Below are 22369 nucleotides of genomic sequence, written 5' to 3'. Positions count from 1 at the left end.
TTCAGGCATGGAAACCATCAGTATGCATGTCTAAATAAATTATGAAAATGATTAAATGCCTTCTAACTTAAACTGTGAAGCGCTGTGGAGTATGTTGGCGCTATATAAAGATTACTGTTATTACTAGAACAAAATTACTGTAATTTCATTATTCTACGCATTCTAAGTAAATTTTCTCATTTTGGTTACGGCTGAAGTAATTGCACAAGCAAATAATTAAAGCCTGGTTCATTGTTTGGGCATTTTAAGAGTATAGTGATAAATGCCAGACAGAAAGTTGGTCTTTAGTCTGGCAATAAAAGGCAATGAAGGCATTAAGGGCTGTCCCACACGTCCAGATAATTCCGGTACCGGAAAAAATCGGTACCGGAGTTATCCGTGTCCGTGTGCCCGTGAGCTCACGTAGGCCATACGTGCGGCACACGTGTGCGGCCCGTGTGCCGAGTGGGTACCACACGGAGCGTGTGGTACCCACTCTGCATCATGCTGAAGCCGCGATTCATATCTTCTGTGCAGCAGCGTTTGCTGTAAAGAAGATATGAATAATAGTGTTTAAAATAAAGATCTATGTGTCCGCCGCCCTCCCACCCCCTGTGCGCCCCCCCGCTGTTCAGAAAATACTCACCCGGTCCCTCGTTGGCTGTCGGTGCTTCCTGGTCTGGCCGCGGCTTCCACTGTATGCGGTCACGTGGGGCCGCTCATTTACAGTCATGAATAGGCGGCTCCACCCCTATGGGAGGTGGAGCCACATATTCATGACTCTAATCGTCGGCCCCACGTGACCGCATACAGTAGAAGGGGCGGCCAGCACAGAACACTGCGAGGGAGGCGGGTGAGTATTTTCAGAACAGCGGGGGGGGCGCACAGGGGGTGGGAGGGCGGCGGACACATAGATCTTTATTTTAAACACTATTATTCATATTTTCTCTGCAGCAACCGCTGCTGCAGGGAACATATGAATCGCGGATTCAGCACCAGTGGGGGGGACAGCGCTTACTGTAGCGCTGTCTCCTGCACGCCACACGGACTGCAAACGGGGAAGGTCCGTGTGTGGTCCGTGTTTTACACGGACCCATTGACTTTAATGGGTCCGTGTAATACGTGCGCTCCCACGAACACTGACATGTCTCCGTGTTTGGCACACGGAGACACGGTCCGCAAAAAATCAATGACATCTGCACAGATGCATTGATTTTTATGGGTCTACGTGTGTCAGTGTCTCCGGTACGTGAGGAAACTGTCACCTCACGTACCGGAGCCACTGACGTGTGAAATCGGCCTAACGCTGACCTTACACATCAGACCATTGGTAGATTTTACCTGTGTCCAAAGAAGCAAAGACTTCTAATTCACCAACATCAGACTGGATTTAATTTTGTCTGATAAATTATACTAAATAAATAATAGGCATGTTTTACTTTAGCAATATTTGGCAGGATGAATGTCTTGTTGAGCCAAATAGCTGTATGATTGGGGAAGAATTGGAAAATATTACTAAGTGGACAGCTCACCAGTGTGTACATGCAGTCTCTGAATGTAAATTTTATGGATTTTTCTTTATCTTATGAAGAGATTACAAATTGGTACAATTTGGCATCACTTACTGATGGATTCACATGTTTGGACCAACACTAGCCTTATAATGGAGGGGCTGCAGTTCCATTCACATTCACTTAATTGTAGCTGTGCTGCAAATCCCTGTGGCCGGGAGTGTTGTAGGAGGAAACACAAAAGAACCTTGCTACAGCATGTGCCTTATCATTCACTGATGGGATTCCTTCTTTAATTGTATTATTCACTTACAGCAAATAAATTGCCATTTGAATTTGCTTGTTTTGTAATAGGAATGTGCAGCGCCCCAGAGTCCTGGTCGTTGCAGTACTGTGGCTCCGCCACTATGGGGAGCTACGGTGCGTCTGATGGCACTGAAGGAGTTCATCTGATCAGGTATCACAGACACCAATACATTTCACAGCTGGGCCTCCGGGGGGAGCTAAGGGTGCTATTCATTAGGCCACTCCCCACCATAGTGGGTAAACTGGGGGTCAGGCAGGAAGTTAGATCAGAAAGCTGACTGGGTTGGAACCAGGCAACACCTTGTGGCAGAGGGTGTTGTAGGGGAAGATACAGTAGGGTCTCTGTCAGGGGTGGGATCCTGACAGAGGCTTGGCAACAAGAACGAACGTAACGGGACCTGTTATGGTTCTCAATCGCAAGAGAACATAGCCCAGCATACATAGGAACTAGCTCTTGGAAGGATGGAAACTTAAACTGACCATGAACTAAACCTGCCGCACAACTAACAGTAGCCGGGTAGCGTAGCCTGCGTTTTATCCCTAGACGCCCACCGCCGGCCGGAGGACTAACTAATCCTGGCAGAGGAAAATATAGTCCTGGCTCACCTCTAGAGAAATTTCCCCGAAAGGCAGACAGAGGCCCCCACATATATTGGCGGTGATTTAAGATGAAAATGACAAACGTAGTATGAAAATAGGTTTAGCAAAATCGAGGTCCGCTTACTAGATAGCAGGAAGACAGAAAGGGTACTTTCATGGTCAGCTGAAAACCCTATCAATACACCATCCTGAAATTACTTTAAGACTCTAGTATTAACTCATAACATCAGAGTGGCAATTTCAGATCACAAGAGCTTTCCAGACACAGAAACGAAACTGCAGCTGTGAACTGGAACAAAATGCAAAAAACAAACAAGGACAAAAGTCCGACTTAGCTGGAAGTTGTCTGGTAGCAGGAACATGCACAGAAAGGCTTCTGATTACAATGTTGACCGGCATGGAAGTGACAGAGGAGCAAGGTTAAATAGCGACTCCCACATCCTGATGGGAACAGGTGAACAGAGGGGATGATGCACACAAGTTCAATTCCACCAGTGGCCACCGGGGGAGCCCAAAATCCAATTTCACAACAGTACCCCCCCCTCAAGGAGGGGGCACCGAACCCTCACCAGAACCACCAGGGCGATCAGGATGAGCCCTATGAAAGGCACGGACCAGATCGGAGGCATGAACATCAGAGGCAGTCACCCAAGAATTATCCTCCTGACCGTATCCCTTCCATTTGACCAGATACTGGAGTTTCCGTCTGGAAACACGGGAGTCCAAGATTTTTTCCACAACGTACTCCAACTCGCCCTCAACCAACACCGGAGCAGGAGGCTCAACGGAAGGCACAACCGGTACCTCATACCTGCGCAACAATGACCGATGAAAAACATTATGAATAGAAAAAGATGCAGGGAGGTCCAAACGGAAGGACACAGGGTTAAGAATCTCCAATATCGTGTACGGGCCGATGAACCGAGGCTTAAACTTAGGAGAAGAAACCCTCATAGGGACAAAACGAGAAGACAACCACACCAAGTCCCCGACACAAAGCCGAGGACCAACCCGACGCCGGCGGTTGGCAAAAAGCTGAGTCTTCTCCTGGGACAACTTCAAATTGTCCACCACCTGCCCCCAAATCTGATGCAACCTCTCCACCACAGCATCCACTCCAGGACAATCCGAAGATTCCACCTGACCGGAGGAAAATCGAGGATGAAACCCCGAATTACAGAAAAAAGGAGACACCAAGGTGGCAGAGCTGGCCCGATTATTGAGGGCAAACTCCGCTAAAGGCAAAAAAGCAACCCAATCATCCTGATCTGCAGACACAAAACACCTCAAATATGTCTCCAAAGTCTGATTCGTCCGCTCGGTCTGGCCATTAGTCTGAGGATGGAAAGCAGACGAGAAAGACAAATCTATGCCCATCCTAGCACAGAATGCCCGCCAAAATCTAGACACGAATTGGGTTCCTCTGTCAGAAACGATATTCTCCGGAATACCATGCAAACGAACCACATTTTGAAAAAACAGAGGAACCAACTCGGAAGAAGAAGGCAACTTAGGCAGGGGAACCAAATGGACCATCTTAGAGAAACGGTCACACACCACCCAGATGACAGACATCTTCTGAGAAACAGGAAGATCCGAAATAAAATCCATCGAGATGTGCGTCCAAGGCCTCTTCGGGATAGGCAAGGGCAACAACAATCCACTAGCCCGAGAACAACAAGGCTTGGCCCGAGCACAAACGTCACAAGACTGCACAAAGCCTCGTAAATCTCGTGACAGGGAAGGCCACCAGAAGGACCTTGCCACCAAATCCCTGGTACCAAAGATTCCAGGATGACCTGCCAACGCAGAAGAATGAACCTCAGAAATGACTTTACTGGTCCAATCATCAGGAACAAACAGTCTACCAGGTGGGCAACGATCAGGTCTATCCGCCTGAAAATCCTGCAAGGCCCGCCGCAGGTCTGGAGAAACGGCAGACAATATCACTCCATCCTTAAGGATACCTGTAGGTTCAGAATTACCAGGGGAGTCAGGCTCAAAACTCCTAGAAAGGGCATCCGCCTTAACATTCTTAGAACCCGGTAGGTATGACACCACAAAATTAAACCGAGAGAAAAACAACGACCAGCGCGCCTGTCTAGGATTCAGGCGTCTGGCGGACTCAAGATAAATTAAATTTTTGTGGTCGGTCAATACCACCACCTGATGTCTAGCCCCCTCAAGCCAATGACGCCACTCCTCAAAAGCCCACTTCATGGCCAAAAGCTCCCGATTCCCAATATCATAATTCCGCTCGGCGGGCGAAAATTTACGAGAAAAAAAAGCACAAGGTTTCATCACGGAGCAGTCGGAACTTCTTTGCGACAAAACCGCCCCAGCTCCGATTTCAGAAGCGTCGACCTCAACCTGAAAAGGAAGAGCAACATCAGGCTGACGCAACACAGGGGCGGAAGAAAAGCGGCGCTTAAGCTCCCGAAAGGCCTCCACAGCATCAGGGGACCAATCAGCAACATCAGCACCCTTCTTAGTCAAATCAGTCAATGGTTTAACAACATCAGAAAAACCAGCAATAAATCGACGATAAAAGTTAGCAAAGCCCAAAAATTTCTGAAGACTCTTAAGAGAAGAGGGTTGCGTCCAATCACAAATAGCCCGAACCTTGACAGGATCCATCTCGATGGAAGAGGGGGAAAAAATGTATCCCAAGAAGGAAATCTTTTGAACCCCAAAAACGCACTTAGAACCCTTCACACACAAGGAATTAGACCGCAAAACCTGAAAAACCCTCCTGACCTGCTGGACATGAGAGTCCCAGTCATCCGAAAAAATCAGAATATCATCCAGATACACGATCATAAATTTATCCAAATAATCACGGAAAATGTCATGCATAAAGGACTGAAAGACTGAAGGGGCATTTGAAAGGCCAAAAGGCATCACCAAATACTCAAAGTGGCCCTCGGGCGTATTAAATGCGGTTTTCCACTCATCCCCCTGCTTAATTCGCACCAAATTATACGCCCCACGGAGATCTATCTTAGAGAACCACTTGGCCCCCTTTATGCGAGCAAACAAATCAGTCAGCAGTGGCAACGGATATTGATATTTAACCGTGATTTTATTCAAAAGCCGATAATCAATACACGGCCTCAAAGAGCCATCTTTCTTAGACACAAAGAAAAAACCGGCTCCTAAGGGAGATGACGAAGGACGAATATGTCCCTTTTCCAAGGACTCCTTTATATATTCTCGCATAGCAGCATGTTCAGGCACAGACAGATTAAATAAACGACCCTTAGGGTATTTACTACCCGGAATCAAATCTATGGCACAATCGCACTCCCGGTGCGGAGGTAATGAACCAAGCTTAGGTTCTTCAAAAACGTCACGATAGTCAGACAAGAATTCAGGAATCTCAGAGGGAATAGATGACGAAATGGAAACCAAAGGTACGTCCCCATGCATCCCCTTACATCCCCAGCTTAACACAGACATAGCGTTCCAGTCGAGGACTGGGTTATGAGATTGCAGCCATGGCAATCCAAGCACCAACACATCATGTAGATTATACAGCACAAGAAAGCGAATAATCTCCTGATGATCCGGATTAATTCGCATAGTTACTTGTGTCCAGTATTGTGGTTTATTACTAGCCAATGGGGTGGAGTCAATCCCCTTCAGAGGTATAGGAGTTTCAAGAGGCTCTAAATCATACCCACAGCGTTTAGCAAAGGACCAATCCATAAGACTCAAAGCGGCGCCAGAGTCGACATAGGCATCCGCGGTAATAGATGATAAAGAACAAATCAGGGTCACAGATAGAATAAACTTAGACTGAAAAGTGCCAATTGAAACTGACTTATCAAGCTTCTTAGTACGCTTAGAGCATGCTGATATAACATGAGTTGAATCACCACAATAAAAGCACAACCCATTTTTTCGTCTAAAATTCTGCCGTTCGCTTCTGGACAGAATTCTATCACATTGCATATTCTCTGGCGTCTTCTCAGTAGACACCGCCAAATGGTGCACAGGTTTGCGCTCCCGCAGACGTCTATCGATCTGGATAGCCATTGTCATGGACTCATTCAGACCCGCAGGCACAGGGAACCCCACCATAACATCCTTAACGGCATCAGAGAGACCCTCTCTGAAATTCGCCGCCAGGGCGCACTCATTCCACTGAGTAAGCACAGACCATTTACGGAATTTTTGGCAGTATATTTCAACTTCATCTTGCCCCTGAGATAGGGACATCAAGGCTTTTTCCGCCTGAAGCTCTAAATGAGGTTCCTCATAAAGCAACCCCAAGGCCAGAAAAAACGCATCCACATTGAGCAACGCAGGATCCCCTGGAGCCAATGCAAAAGCCCAATCTTGAGGGTCGCCCCGGAGCAAGGAAATCACAATCCTGACCTGCTGAGCAGGATCTCCAGCAGAGCGAGATTTCAGGGACAAAAACAACTTGCAATTATTTTTGAAATTTTGAAAGCAAGATCTATTCCCCGAGAAAAATTCAGGCAAAGGAACTCTAGGTTCAGATATAGGAACATGAACAACAAAATCTTGTAAATTTTGAACTTTCGTGGTGAGATTATTCAAACCTGCAGCTAAACTCTGAATATCCATTTTAAACAGGTGAACACAGAGCCATTCCAGGATTAGAAGGAGAGAGAGAGAGGAAGGCTGCAATATAGGCAGACTTGCAAGTGATTCAATTGAAAGCACACTCAGAACTGAAGGAAAAAAAAAAAAAAAAAAAAATTTTTCAGCAGACTTCTTTTTTCTCTCCTTTCTCTGCCAATTAATTTAACCCTTTGTGGGCCGGTCAAACTGTTATGGTTCTCAATGGCAAGAGAACATAGCCCAGCATACATAGGAACTAGCTCTTGGAAGGATGGAAACTTAAACTGACCATGAACTAAACCTGCCGCACAACTAACAGTAGCCGGGTAGCGTAGCCTGCGTTTTATCCCTAGACGCCCAGCGCCGGCCGGAGGACTAACTAATCCTGGCAGAGGAAAATATAGTCCTGGCTCACCTCTAGAGAAATTTCCCCGAAAGGCAGACAGAGGCCCCCACATATATTGGCGGTGATTTAAGATGAAAATGACAAACGTAGTATGAAAATAGGTTTAGCAAAATCGAGGTCCGCTTACTAGATAGCAGGAAGACAGAAAGGGTACTTTCATGGTCAGCTGAAAACCCTATCAATACACCATCCTGAAATTACTTTAAGACTCTAGTATTAACTCATAACATCAGAGTGGCAATTTCAGATCACAAGAGCTTTCCAGACACAGAAACGAAACTGCAGCTGTGAACTGGAACAAAATGCAAAAAACAAACAAGGACAAAAGTCCGACTTAGCTGGAAGTTGTCTGGTAGCAGGAACATGCACAGAAAGGCTTCTGATTACAATGTTGACCGGCATGGAAGTGACAGAGGAGCAAGGTTAAATAGCGACTCCCACATCCTGATGGGAACAGGTGAACAGAGGGGATGATGCACACAAGTTCAATTCCACCAGTGGCCACCGGGGGAGCCCAAAATCCAATTTCACAACAGGGACCGTGCCTGCTTCGGGAAGCGGCGGTGCCCAAGAAAGGACTAGAAGCGAGATAGATTGTGCTGAGTGAGAAACGAGATCAAGCAATAGGAGAATACCAGTAGGAGTCGTGCTGTAAGACCGGAGCAACATCCTACTGAGGCGCACTACCGGTGGCCGGAACGCCGAGGGAGTAGAATAACATTCAGCTTCAAGCAATACTCCAAACAGCGGCAGGACAGTCAGTTTAAGGCGGGCTGTCTAACACATATCACCTATGCAGTCTTGGGGGGCAACTTGTGGAGAGGGGCGACTCTAGGGTCCCGGAAGAGCTCCGAGCCTACCCGTCAAACGGGTGCCGTCCCAACCAGAACACCAGGGAGGGACGGAGGATTAGCAGAACATCATCTAATCGAGTTGTGAGGGAACTTAAGAAACAGACACAACAGTTGTGGGGGACTTTCCGTAAGCACAGCAGGGAAGGACCACAACACATAGCGCTAGAAGGAAGGCACCGATTTCCACCTGTGAAGAGAACTCTGGAGGTGCCATTGGACCGGCCGGACTTGCGCAGCCTGGTGAACCGTGTTCCGGACTGAGGACCCAGAGATCTTCAGTAAAGAGGTAAAGAGACTGCAACCTGGTGTCCTCGTTATTTACTGCATCGCACCACCATCATCCACACCTATTATTCACTGCGCGCCCCAAGGCAGGACCACGGACCGGGGCCTAGCCGCCATGACAACCCCAGAGCAGAGACTCAGAGGCCCGGTACCGGGTACCCCTCGGCCCTGCGGCAGTGGGGGCGCTACAAATGCATATAGCTTTGCTAAGCATCACCTCTCCAGCGTGTGTGATAGAAATATATATATCATGTAGATCTCACTTGCATGTATACTCCTTTAAATCATATACTTACATAAAAAGCAAATAAATATAATCATATACTCAGCTACTTTATAATCAATTGCTCAATTTAATCACATGAGTTAGGCAAGAAGGACCTTGGTACTTTCCACTATGTCTAGATCGCCAGAAAACGGGAAGTTAAAGCAGATGGTTCGAAACTAATGTCTAAAAAACATTTCTGACTAGTGGGATAAGGGTGACAGTTATTTCCGAAGGTGCTAAATCAGCTTGTTGCTAGGTAGACCATAGTTCGAATATGCCATGTACTCAGTTAAATGCATTATGTACTCAGACAGCCAATGAAATAATAGCTAAATTGTATGTTAATTCACTAACCACTCCCTTTTATACGCTTTTATAACAACTATGTATCAAGGAATAAAGTTCCAGAGATGGAATGTTAGACTGTCACCTTGTGTCAGAATTCATTCTTTCTTTCTTGAGCGCTCAATATATCGGATCTGATAATAATTGGAAACGGACACAGCATACACACAGGGGGTTAAATTCACCCCGAGCCAAATTTCTATCACGTGAACATGAACTTAGTGGTTGTGCACTACTCGGACATCCCTTCTCAATCTCTGTTTCCTCCCAGTAAAACAATAACACTTAGGCTAGAGTCAGATGGCTGTAGTTTCTCTCTTCCTAGAGAATGGAGCTAATTGTGCCCTGATCAGAGTTTGTTCCAAGTGTCAGCATAGTGTGATTCGATTCTCTACCATGAGGGAATCGGACCACACTGTGAGGAGAAAATAAGAGAACAAAATTTCTCCATTCTGTGAGTCCACGCAGCCATGGAACTTGAATGGGTGAGTTGCATCCAATTTCAAAGTGAAATCGCTGCATGCTGCTATTTTTTCCACTGAGATTCTGTCAGTGTAAGCAAAAATCATGCATCAGCACTGCCCCGTTGAATAACATTGATCCGAGTGCTATCCAAAAAAATTTGGACAGCGCTCGTTCAATCTACACGCTCTTGTGAGGGAGCCATTATACTTACCTCTGTTGCTGGCCAAATTCCAACAGTGTCAGCACTTGTGACCTGGGGCTCGCATGACATTATTAAGTCATGCAATCCCTGTGGCCAATCAGAGCTTACTTCAGTTTCTTCTCCTTCAGACAAATCGGACATCTGGAAGAAGTCAGAGCTGTAACTACGACATGGTCATTCTTTTGAGTAAGGATAGTATGAGATACTTTATCAAATGCTTTGCTGATGTCGAGATGTACTATAGCTACCACATTTCCCTGATCCAACAAGTCAGTGACTCCATATAAAAGGAAATTAGATTAGTCTGGCATGACTAGTTTGCTACAAACCCTTGCCCTGGTTAATTACTGTATTCTTATCCAAGTACGGTACTGACATTCTGTTTAAAGGGAACCTGTCACCCCCAAAATCGAAGGTGAGCTAAGCCCACCGGCATCAGGGGCTTATCTGCAGCATTCTGTAATGCTGTAGATAAGCCCCCGATGTATCCTGAAAGATGAGAAAAAGGTTAGATTATACTCACCCAGGGGCGGTCCCACTGCGGTTCTGGTCCGATGGGCGCGCGGTCTGATCCGGGGCCTCCCATCTTCTTAGGATGACGTCTTCTTCTTGTCTTCACACTGTGGCTCCGGCGCAGGCGTACTTTGTCTGCCCTGTTGAGGGCAGAGCTAAGTACTGCAGTGCACAGGCATCGGGCCTCCTTCCTGGTATAGAAGGCTCACTAGACTGTACTTTAGGGGCTCCATCTTTTCATTTTTTGAAGATAGGGACAACATTTGCTGTAATGCAACATTTTCTATAATATGTTAATATGTATAATAGTATATAATATACAATGCAACATTAGCTATAATATGTATAATAATATATAATATACAATGCAGCAGTTGCTATAATGTTGCCTTGCAGCATTATTGCCCATAATAATGTCACTTGAGAGCTGGATGTAATGTGAAAAAATGTGGAAAAGTTCATGGGATATGAATACTTTTTCAAGGCACTTTGGTAACTGGACTTTTATTATAAGTTTAATACTCCAGTTAATATTAGATTACCACTGTCGTCTTCTTAGTTCATGATAAGTATTAGCAATCACACTCTAGCAATAGCTGGGCGACATCCTTTTGATAAAGTATTAAAAGGCGTAAATTATCTAATTATTATTATCAATATATATAATTGTCTAAGGTCCACTTCCGTCTGTTTGTCTGTAACGGAAATCCGGGGTCGCTGATTGATATCAGCAATATTGGGGCGGGATTTAAACACCGCTTCACTTTTTACTATTGATGCTGCCTATGCAGCATCAATAGTGAAAACATATAATTTTAAAAATAATAATAAAAAAAACATTATATTCTCACCTTCCGGCGTTCGCGGCACCCTTTCCCGCTCCTCGCGACGCTTCGGTCTCAAGAATGCATTGAGGCAATGACCGGAGATGACGTAGCGGTCTCGCGAGACCGCTGCATCATCACGGGTTATTGCCGCAAGGCATTACTGGGAACGGAGCGTCGCGAGGAGCATCACTAAAGGCCTGGGCTGGATTCGGGGGCCGCTGGAAGGTGAGTATATAAATATATTTTATTTTAATTCTTTTTTTAACAGGTATATGGTGCCCACATTGCTATATACTATGTGGGCTGGGTTACATACTACGTGGGCTGTGTTATACACTGCGTGGGCTGTGTTATACACTGCGTGGGCTGTGTTATATACTGCGTAGGCGAACAATCAGCGACAGACGCAGTCAAGCCGTGAATTGGCGCGGGATTTGAACCACGCTTGGCTGATTGGGCGTGCCCGGCCGACCGAGTACTGTGTATTCATTGCATTATTCTGAAATCTTCATAAACTACATACATATTCTAGAATACCCGATGTGTTAGAATCGGGCCACCATCTAGTTTATTTATATAGCACCATTGATTCCATGGTGCTGTACATGAGAAGGGGTTACATACAAATTACAAATATCACTTACAGTAAACAAATTAACAATGATAGACTGATACAGAGGGAAGAAGACCCTGCCCTTGCGGGCTTACATTCTAATGTCACTTCTAGGGACATTACTCTTAAAAGTGGCCAGTACCCTTCAGAAATGACAGGGATTAAAAAAATGAGTTCTCATTTTAATATGTATCTGGGGCTCCTTGGTGGCCATGCATGCAAGGATGGGGACGTAGAGCCAAGCATACAAGGATGGGGATGGAGAGCTATGCATACAAGGATGGGGACGGAGAGCCATGCATGCGGGGACGGGGAGCCAGGCATGCGGGGACGGGGAGCCAGGCATGCAGGGACAGGGAGCCATGCATACGAGGACGGGGAGCCATGTATACGGGGACGGGGAGCCATGCATGCAAGGACGGGGATCGGGAGCCATGCATACAGGGAAGGGGAGCCATGCATATCCAGCTTATACTCAAGTCATTAAGTTTTCCCAGTTTTTTGTGGCAAAATTAGGTGCCTCGGCTTATATTCGATATCACCTTTATAATCCCCTCCCCGGATTACAAGATGATATCATATAATAGTAGCAGAAGAATATTTTTTTGGTCGATTATTCCCCCAGTTGTTTTTTGACCCAGGTCATTCCTATCCTACAAAACATAATTGTCACTATCTGGTCATTCTTTTCCATCATTGTAGCATGGCCGCAAATTTCTTTTTCTGAAAGGCTTGAATGGTTCTGTAGTGCTTCCCTCTAAGGATATGAGATTAAACTGGAGCAAGTTCCTCTAGAGCGTGGTTGTGTCCTTACACACAGAATCTGTTACACTGACATGCAAACACACACAAGAACCTGCTTGGCCTTTGACTCATTTTAAGGCAATCGAGGCTGACATTGTTACAGCTGAGACCAGATACATCAGCAGGAAGTGTCACATTTGAAAATGGGAGACGATAATAGTAATGACAGCGCCATCTATCATTTCTTATTATCAATCTTTTCTTTAGTTCATTTCTGTGCAGTGTTTATCTATCACTTGCCTTAGAAACCATCCGGTGGTATTATTTACTCCCTCCTTTCTTTATAAGCTGCTGCTTTTCAGTATCAAATAGAAGAGGATGGCTATGAACCTATCTACTTTACTTCAGTGTACATTATTGTATCTGTTTGTTAGTAATAGTTTGTTAATTACAGTTATATTTATTTTACCTAAAGATATGTCCAGAGAATAATTGAGACCTACATCTGCCTCTAGGATGCCAGGTAGCTAGACCATTACTACAAATTTTGATTGGCAGACATTTCTGCCACTTATGATTTTCACTATAAGATGGCACACTTCTATTTACACTGATAAAAAAACAATATTTGTTCCTTACATATGAATAGATAAGAAATTTCAGACAACTCTTAAAAGATTATTAAATCTTCCCCAACTGCAAATATACCCCTTTCTTTCAAACATGCAACGACCATACTATATCCAACTTAATATTTCAAGACAACCATTAGGACTTAATCGCATGCTTGTGTCTGTTGTATGTTCACAAATAAGGAGTGTGCAAAAAAAAAAAGGATGGTGTTTCTGATTTTGCAAGCAACTCTTAGCAATCTATCAATGAAAAAATTGGATTGGCAGGACTCAATTGCCAATTCTGTGACATCTGCTTGTTTTGCAAACCCATTCACTTTAATGGTTAAGTCCTTTCTGCAACTCGGACCAGAGTGTTTTTTTTTATATGAACTTTAGGACTGCAAAAAGAAAAAAAAAAGTGACACCTGAATAGCCCCATAGAATATAATACGTCAATGCTCTATCCCTGAAACAAATCAGACACATTACAAATTTAAGGTTAGTATTTTATGTAGTATTGTCCCACAAGCAGAGCCAGTTGGATCACTAACTGGTTTAGTAATGACTATTCATATTTTCACCATGAAGTATTATATTCCTATATTCCTCCATAATAATGTACATATGACTACAGTCCTGTTAATTGCACAGTTGTGAGGTTTATGTTTTGTCCTCATCCTTTGAACACATAAATCTTCACAAAAGCCTTCAGTTAAAATCATGTCTGTTTATTTTCTCCTGACCCTCGAACCATTGATGCTCCTCCACCTCGTTAAATTTCCACAGCCACAGAATTCAGCAGCAGTCCCTAGTGAACCCTAACAAGGCCACCTGTCATGTGAAGAATTCTACAAAACCTGCAATACCGGGACTCCGGGAAAACAGAAAAAGTAAGCTACACCAAGGCCTCCTTTTCACTTGATTTTAAATTGCTTTTTTGTTTATCAATACATTTTACCTCGTTATACTCTTTTGTCTTTTTTTCCTACCCTGAAAAAATAAATGTTATATAAGAATGAGAACTAGCAGAAATAAATGTCAAGGATGGCTGAGATTTGCAGCCTGGAGTCGGCCTTCTGGTTCCTAACTGCATAATCCATCACATACAAAGTCATTTTAATGTCACAACATTTTAATGTCACTGCTTTGCTAATGTCAGTGCCTCTGATTCACTTTTTAGTGCCCAGATTCTCAACATTCATCTCCCAAAGGACATTTTAGGGACTTTAAACAGATATTTGATGCAAAAAGTATGAGATTTCTCTCTAGAATATCAAAGACTCCTTGGGAATAAAATACTTTTTCCAGAGATTTTACAAAACAAGTATTCTATAATTCATCCTAGCTTTCTGCCCTTTTTTTGCTACATGTATCCCTGGTATTTGTATACCTTTCAACTCAGTAGGCAAATATTATGTCACGCAAGTGGTTTCTTTGACACTTGTTTGAAGCCTTTCAAGTTCATGTATACTTTATATTTGCCTATTCTATTAATGTCTACTAGCTTACTTCAAGGTTACTTACATGGTGCTGGTTGATTGAGTAGGCCCAGATGAAGCCTGGTGCTTTGTTTTGAGGTGTGGTAACACTAAGCAGGAGTGGACAGAGAAGAGGCACTTTAAGGAGGAGGTTTCATCTATTTTCCTACACGGCTTGGTGATTGTCTTAGAGAAAAATTGTAAAATCCATAAAGACATCTCAGGAGAGGAAGAATTTCACCCTCACATTGAACATATGAGATTAAAGGGAACCTACCACCCCGTTTTTTAAAAATTAGATAAAAATAGTGTGAAATAGGGGCAGAGCTGGGCTTTACATTAGGGCCTTTTCGGTGCCTTTACACCCCCGTTAGGCTTCCCAAATACCTTTGTGAAGTGGCCGTTTTCTGCTGTCACTCAAGTGGGTCAGGTCGGATGGGCGTGGTCACAGCGCTGTTTGTTCCCCAGGATCCTGCTCATCATTACGTTGGTGGCGTAGTGGTGTGCGCATGTCCAGCAGGCGAATCCACTGCCCAGGAGATGAATAACGGCGCGGTCTTCGCTATTCAGCCGTTTACCGGTGGGCGCGGCCATCTTTCCTGTGGCTGCGCCTGCGCAGATGGAGCGCTCTGCTGCCCGGGACTTCAGGAAAATGGCCGCGGGATTCCGCGCGTGCGCAGATGGAGATCGCGGCGGCCATTTTCCTGAAGTCCCGGGCAGCAGAGCGCTCCATCTGCGCAGGCGCGGCCACAGGAAAGATGGCCGCGCCCACCGGTAAACGGCTGAATAGCGAAGACCGCGCCGTTATTCATCTCCTGGGCAGTGGATTCGCCTGCTGGACATGCGCACACCACTACGCCACCAACGTAATGATGAGCAGGATCCTGGGGGACAAACAGCGCTGTGACCACGCCCATCCGACCTGACCCACTTGAGTGACAGCAGAAAACGGCCACTTCACAAAGGTATTTGGGCAGCCTAACGGGGGTGTAAAGGCACCAAAAAGGCCCTAATGTAAAGCCCAGCTCTGCCCCTATTTCACACTATTTTTATCTAATTTTTAAAAAACGGGGTGGTAGGTTCCCTTTAATCATAACTGGGGAAGTCAAAACGAGCTGACTCTTCAGCCTCTATTGAAGTAGGACCTCCTGTCATGACAGGTAACTACAGCAGGGGATCTGCAGAGAGACAGCCACCAAGTCTAGGAATCGTATACTCAGAGGTGGAGATGAACATACTTCCTCTGTTCAAAGAAATTTTCTCAGACACTCTGGAGCCAGTGGTCAGTGATGAATATTGGGGTTGCATCTATCTGATATTTATGGGAGATATATTTTCGGCATCATGACGAAGTGATGACATAACGCATCCATTCACATCACCGTAATGGTGACCTAACACCTCCAACTTAATATCGGGAAGATGGATGATGCCTACAAAAAGGTAAATCATGAAACATGACAACAATATCGTCCGCCTGGGACTTCCATTGGCAAAGATATCCTGAAAGTTGGGGATCTCAATCTTTTAAACACCTGGCACATCCCATGGTATGTGGGCATAACCTTGATCTAATAAAAAAATCAAAGTTCTGGAAGACACAGTGCTCCATGATCCTGTCCGTTGTTCTAAGGAGTACTTCCCTCCGCTAGCTCTGTTCCATTTCCACAAGTTTAGTACTTTTCTTTGTTATTCCTTTTATTCGATGTGATTGTACAGTATATATCATATTGTTTTGTTGTCATTTTGTAAGATCTTTGTATTTTTTTATAAACACTGCCTACCTTTTCGGATTAAATATATGGAATATAACATTTGTTAGCTCCGATCCTCTTGCTCTGTAAACCGTACCCTTGATCCAGTACGCTACCTCAATGGGTGTGCAATTGGCCTGTATAAACAATTGATGGTGGCAGCTAGTTCCTTTTATTATTGTGGAGTTTGCAGTGATCGTACCAGTGTATATATTTCATGCTTTGCAATCATGTAGTGCTCCCGCCGTCTAGTAGCTTCCCTAAAACTGACATCTCCCTCTCCGGGTGTGGCACCATATTAACACCTAGGCTCGCTGTCTGGGTGTTATGCTTGACACCAATCTTTCCTTCACCTCCCAAATACAATCTTTTGCCGCTTACACCTAAAGAACATCTCTAGAATCCGATCCTTTCTCATCATGGAAACAACAAAGACCCTCGCTGTCGCCCTTATCCACTCCCGCTTTGACCACTGTAATGCTGAATTAATTGGCCTCCCCCTTACTTGACTTTCCCCTCTCCAGTCCATCGTTCATACAGCAGCCAGGGTCATCTATCTGGCTTATCGGTACTTGGATGCATCCGCTCTGTGCCAGTCATTGCACTGACTGCCCATTCATTATAGGATCCAATTTAAACTGCTTGTTCTCACCCACAGAGCTCTCCAGAGTGCAGCACCCCCTGCATCTGCTCCCTCATTTGTTTATCAGCCTACTCGCTTGTTACGCTCTGCAATCGACCTTCGACTAACATCCGCATTATCCGTACCTCCCATTCCCATTCCCATCTCCAAGACTTCTCACGAGTGGCTGCAATCCTCTAGAGTGCTTTAGCGCAAGAAAATTAGGACTAACTACAACTTACACAGTTTTAGGCGCTCCCTAAATCCTTTGATATTTAGTTCATTCTCTACTTCTCTGATCATAATCCTCCAGTAAACTCCATCGCTCCTAAATACACCACAAATATTGGCTGGGCACTAGCTCATGCAGCGTTTATCTGTCCCTCATTTCCTCAAGATGGCTGGACCATCATTGTAAATAAGCCCCTGTACTTTGTCAACCCCACCTCATTGCAGATTGTAAGTTCTTATGGGCAGGGTCGTCATTATCTTTGCATTAGGTAATTATTTTATTATCGTTAATTTTTTATGACTGTTGTATATGAACTGTTGAATTGTAAAGGGCTGCGGAATATGTTGGCGCTATATAAATAAAGATTATTGTTATTAATAGAGGTGTATATACCATACTCTTACTGTGAGTCCCCCAAAAACTTGCCTATTAGGGAAAACAACCGCGGCCACATTCCTCTCTTGTCAGTCAATCACGTAATTGTCTTGATGTTTGGAGGCAGCAGAGTGCTGCTTCATGATCATCTGGCAACGGCGGGGTGATATCTGCAGGATCTCCCACCTGTTCCCTGACAAATGCTAGGAATGGCCCAATGAAGGATTTGGATGGTATTTTGTAACATACACACACACACAGAGTAAAAGAAACACTGGAAATACCTATAAAAATTACTATACCCCTAGCACAAGCAGGGCAGTACAAGAAAAATGGGGTTAGTTTGTTGGTCACTGTCATCTCTTCCAAAGCAGTGCTTTTTCTTTATAATTGGGAAAACCACTCGGTTTGGTATTTGTCATCTCTGCATGGCTTATTGTAGAATCACTATTCTGCAGCAATCGTTAGAATATTAATTTATCATCTTCCGCTCATTTATCTACAAACACCTTTAGAGAAGAATGAAGCAGAGCTAATCCTAGTGCAAAATATAGCCACACTCTGCAATTTAGATATCTAAAACCTCTAAAGTGCAACAGGGTGAATTCTCAATGTTACATGCTCAGGAAATTTTACTGATGTGTACAATGGAAGAATATATACAGTATATGTAGCAAATTAAATGGATTGGGTATAGACAAAATAATTAGAATTTATTAGATACAATAATACTGTTGTACACTGTATGGGCTCATAGAACAGCAGGACTGTCCACAGCAGGTCATGACTTTATCCACCGATTACTTAGAAAAGATCACATGGTCTATATACAAAGGACTAGTGCAGAGACGGAAGATGAAGATGGAAGAAATATGCATGTATAGCTGAGAGAAACATTCTGCATGTGACTACACAACAGAGCTCCAATATGTTTTGTAGCGTGGTCACCGTTTGAGCTGTGTTTCCAGTGTGATCTGTCTTATGATTGATCTTTGTGGTTCTCAATTTTTTGATTATTTTTTATTTAATCAATTGTGCTTCAAATTTAAAATTAAGTAAGGTCAAGAGAAAGTTAGTTTTCTGAAGCAAAATCCTGACCATAATGAGTTCTCGAACTATCATATGACATGTAAAATTTCCCCAAAATAAGTCGATTGTATATGGGAAAAACAGGGTTTGCGTACATTCATATGATACCCTAAATACCAAACTATCGTTTTCAATTCTACACCGACATAGCCTTGTGAAAATGAGTGTTTCTGGTTCACAGAACATAATGAGACATCACAGACTTCAAGTCATATGAGATATCGCGTTTCCATCATTGCGCTGTTTGCAAGTGTGATGTTAATGAAGCAGTATTTCTAGATGTCCTTCATTCTGTGAACGTACACCAGTTCCTGTCAGTTTCAAAATTAATAACTACTATTACATTGTTCTGTTAAATGGAGCTATTTTCTTACTGGAGAGGAGCTGTGGCTGCTGGGAAAAGCATGAGATGTGGAATCATAAAGGGGTTCTTACCTTTTTATAAATGAAGTTATAGAGCAGAGAATTCACCTTGTGATATAAACCTTCTTTATGTTTTACAATATTCTCCAGTTCTGAGTGCAGTTGACAGCGTAAAGAATGGAGGTTTTTCATTCTAGCTGTCACTGCTATGTCCAGTGTCATATCGTATAGGTAATCTTTCTCCTCTCGCCTGTATTATACAGTGGGGAAAGCATTTGATACACTGCCGATTTTACAAGTATTCTCACCTACAAAGAATGGAGAAGTCTGTAATTTTTATCGTAGGTACACTTCACCTGTGAGAGACAAAATCTAAAAGTAAAAAAAACCTGAAAGTCACATTGTATGATTTTTAAATAATTAAATTTCATTTTATTGCATGAAATGATTATCTTAATCATCTACTATTCATTAAGGATTCTGGATCTCACATACATATTCATTCTTCTTTAAGAAGCCCTCCACTCATGACCTGTATAAATTGCACCTGTTTTGATCTGGTTACGTGAATAAAAGACAACTGTCCAATCACTCAATCAATCACACTCTAACCTCTCCACCATGCCCAAAATCAAAGAGGTGTCTAAGGACACCAGGGACAAAATTGTAGACCTGCACAAGGTTGGGATGAGCTACAAGACAATAGGCAAGCAGCTTGGTGAGAAGGAAACAACTGTTGGCACAATTATTAGAAAACAGAAGAAACACAAAGTGACGGTCAATCTTCCTCAGACTGGGGCTCCATGCAGGATCTGACCTCGTGGGGTAAGGATGATTCTGAGAATGGTCTGGAATCGGCCCAGAACTACACGGGAGGACCTGATCATTACCCTGAAGAGGGCTGGGACCACAGTCTAAAACATTACTGTTAGTAACACACTACGCCGTCATGGATTAAAATCCTGTCGGGAACATAAGGTCCCCCTGCTCACGCCAGCACATGTCCAGGCCTGTTTTTTACAGTTCACCAGTGACCATCTGGATGACCCAGAGGAGGCATGGGAGAATGTCATGTGGTCAGATGAGACCAAAATAAAACCTTCAAGTGCACTCGCCGTGTTTGGAGGAAGAAGGATGAGTACAACCCCAAGAACACCGTCCCTACTGTGAAGCATAGTGGTGGGAACATCATATTTTGGGGGGTGCTTTTCTGCAAAGGGGACAGGATGACCGCACCGTATTGAAGGGATGATGGATGGGGTAATGTATTGCGAGATTTTAGCCAACAACCTCCTCCTGTCAGTAAGAGCATCAAGATGAGTCATGGCTGGGTCTTCCAGCATGACAAACACCCAAAACACAAAGCCAGGGCAACTAAGGAGTGGCTCCGTACGAAACATTTCATGGTCCTGGAGTGTCCTAGCCAGTCTCCAGACCTGAACCCAATAGAAAATCTTTGGAAGGAGCTGAAACTCAATGTTGCCCAGTGACAGCCCTGAAACCTGAAAGATCTGGAGAAGATCTGTATGGAGGAGGGGGCCAAAATCACTGCTGCAGTGTGGGCAAACCTGGTCAAGAACCACAGGAAATGTCTGACCTCTAATTTCAAACAAAGGTTTATGTACCAAATATTAAGTTCTACTTTCTAATGTATCAAATACTTATTTCATGCAATAAAATGCTAATTAATTATGTAAAATTCATACAATGTGATTTTCTGGATTATTTTTAAGATTCTGTCTCACAGGTGAAGTGTGCCTACAATAAAAATGACAGACCTCTCTATTCTTTGTAGGCTGGAAAACTTGCAAAATGGGGAGTGTATCACATACTTTATTTATTTCCCCACTTTATATACTAATATACAAATACACTGTATTACTTGTGTAAGGTTAAGTGTTGTGAATTTGGTTTTTGGGCTCCCCCGGTGGTCACTGGTGGTACTGGACTTGTGTGCTTCACTTTCTCTGTTCACCTGTTTCCATCAGGATATGGGAGTATCCTATTTAGCCTTGCTGCTCAGTTATTCTAGTGCCGGCCATCAATGTAACCAGAGCCTTTCTGTTGCATGTTCCTGCTTCTAGACTACTATCAGCTAAGTTGGACTCTTAGTCCTAAGTTTGTTTTGCATTTTTGTTCCAGTTCACAGTTATGTTATTTTTCTGTAGCTGGAAGCTCTTGTGGGCCGAAATTGCCACTCCGGTGTCATGAGTTGACACATGAGTCTTAAAGTAATTTCGGGATGGTATTTTAATAGGGTTTTCAGCTGACCGTGAAGTTCCCTATTGTATCTTCTTGCTATCTAGTAAGCGGACCTTGCTTTGCTGAACCTACCTTCATACTGCGTATGTCTTTTCCTCTGAACTCACCGTCAATATATGTGGAGGGCTTCTGTCTCCTTTTTGGGGGAATTTCCCTAGAGGTAAGCCAGGTCTGTCTTTTCCTCTATTAGGGTTAGTTAGTCCTCCGGCTGGCGCTAGGCGTCTAGGGATAAAACGTAGGTACGCCACCCGGCCACTGTTAGTTGTGTGGTAGGTTTAGCTCACGGTCAGCTCGAGATTCCATCACCCAAGAGCTGTTCTGTTATTTATGTTCTCTGACGTTCCCTTGCCATTGGGAACCATGACAGTATGGCCGGCCCAGTGTTAAAACCGTTGGCAGAAGAAAGGAGAGAAAAAGAAGTCTGCAGATTTTTTTATTTTTTTTTCCCTCTGAGCTTGCTCTATAGTTGACTTAGTTGCATTTCTGCTCTAATTGCAGCCTTTGTCTCTCTCTCTCCTTCTAATCCTTGAATGGCTCTGATCTCACCTGATTAAAATGGATCCTCAGAGTTTGGCTACAGGTTTGAATAATCTTGCTACGAAGGTTCAAAATTTACAGGATTTTGTTATTCATGCTCCTATATCTGAACCTAGAATTCCTATACCAGAATTTTTCTCCGGGGATAGATCTCGTTTCCTGAATTTCAAAAATAATTGTAAATTATTTCTTTCCCTGAGATCTCGCTCCGCTGGAGATCCCGCACAGCAGGTTAGGATAGTAATTTCCTTGCTGCGGGGTGACCCTCAAGACTGGGCATTTGCATTGGCACCCAGGGATCCTGTGTTGCTCAATGTGGATGCGTTTTTTCTGGCTTTGGGGTTGCTTTATGAGGAACCTAACTTAGAGATTCAGGCTGAAAAAGCCTTGATGGCCCTATCTCAAGGGCAAGATGAAGCTGAAATATACTGCCAAAAATTTCGTAAATGGTCTGTGCTTACTCAGTGGAATGAGTGCGCCCTGGCGGCGAATTTCAGAGAGGGTCTCTCTGATGCCATTAAAGATGTTATGGTGG

General features: G+C 43.9%; 1 protein-coding gene and 1 long non-coding RNA gene across 2 annotated transcripts in view; one reads left to right on the top strand and one right to left on the bottom strand.

The window, feature by feature from the left end:
• LOC143764231 (uncharacterized) overlaps window positions 1-14107 on the top strand; it is a 155030-nt gene extending 140923 nt beyond the window's left edge. Inside the window, exon 4 of the long non-coding RNA XR_013213120.1 lies at window positions 13909-14107. This is a non-coding gene — a long non-coding RNA (uncharacterized LOC143764231). The remainder of the gene's footprint in view (window positions 1-13908) is intronic.
• CLMP (CXADR like cell adhesion molecule) overlaps window positions 1-22369 on the bottom strand; it is a 188048-nt gene that overhangs the window by 84750 nt on the left and 80929 nt on the right. The gene's annotated exons all lie outside the window — the stretch shown is intronic.

This window comes from Ranitomeya variabilis, chromosome 4, assembly GCF_051348905.1.
Source record: "Ranitomeya variabilis isolate aRanVar5 chromosome 4, aRanVar5.hap1, whole genome shotgun sequence".
Classification (NCBI taxonomy): Eukaryota; Metazoa; Chordata; class Amphibia; order Anura; family Dendrobatidae; genus Ranitomeya; species Ranitomeya variabilis.
This window is presented reverse-complemented; position numbering and strand designations above follow the sequence as displayed.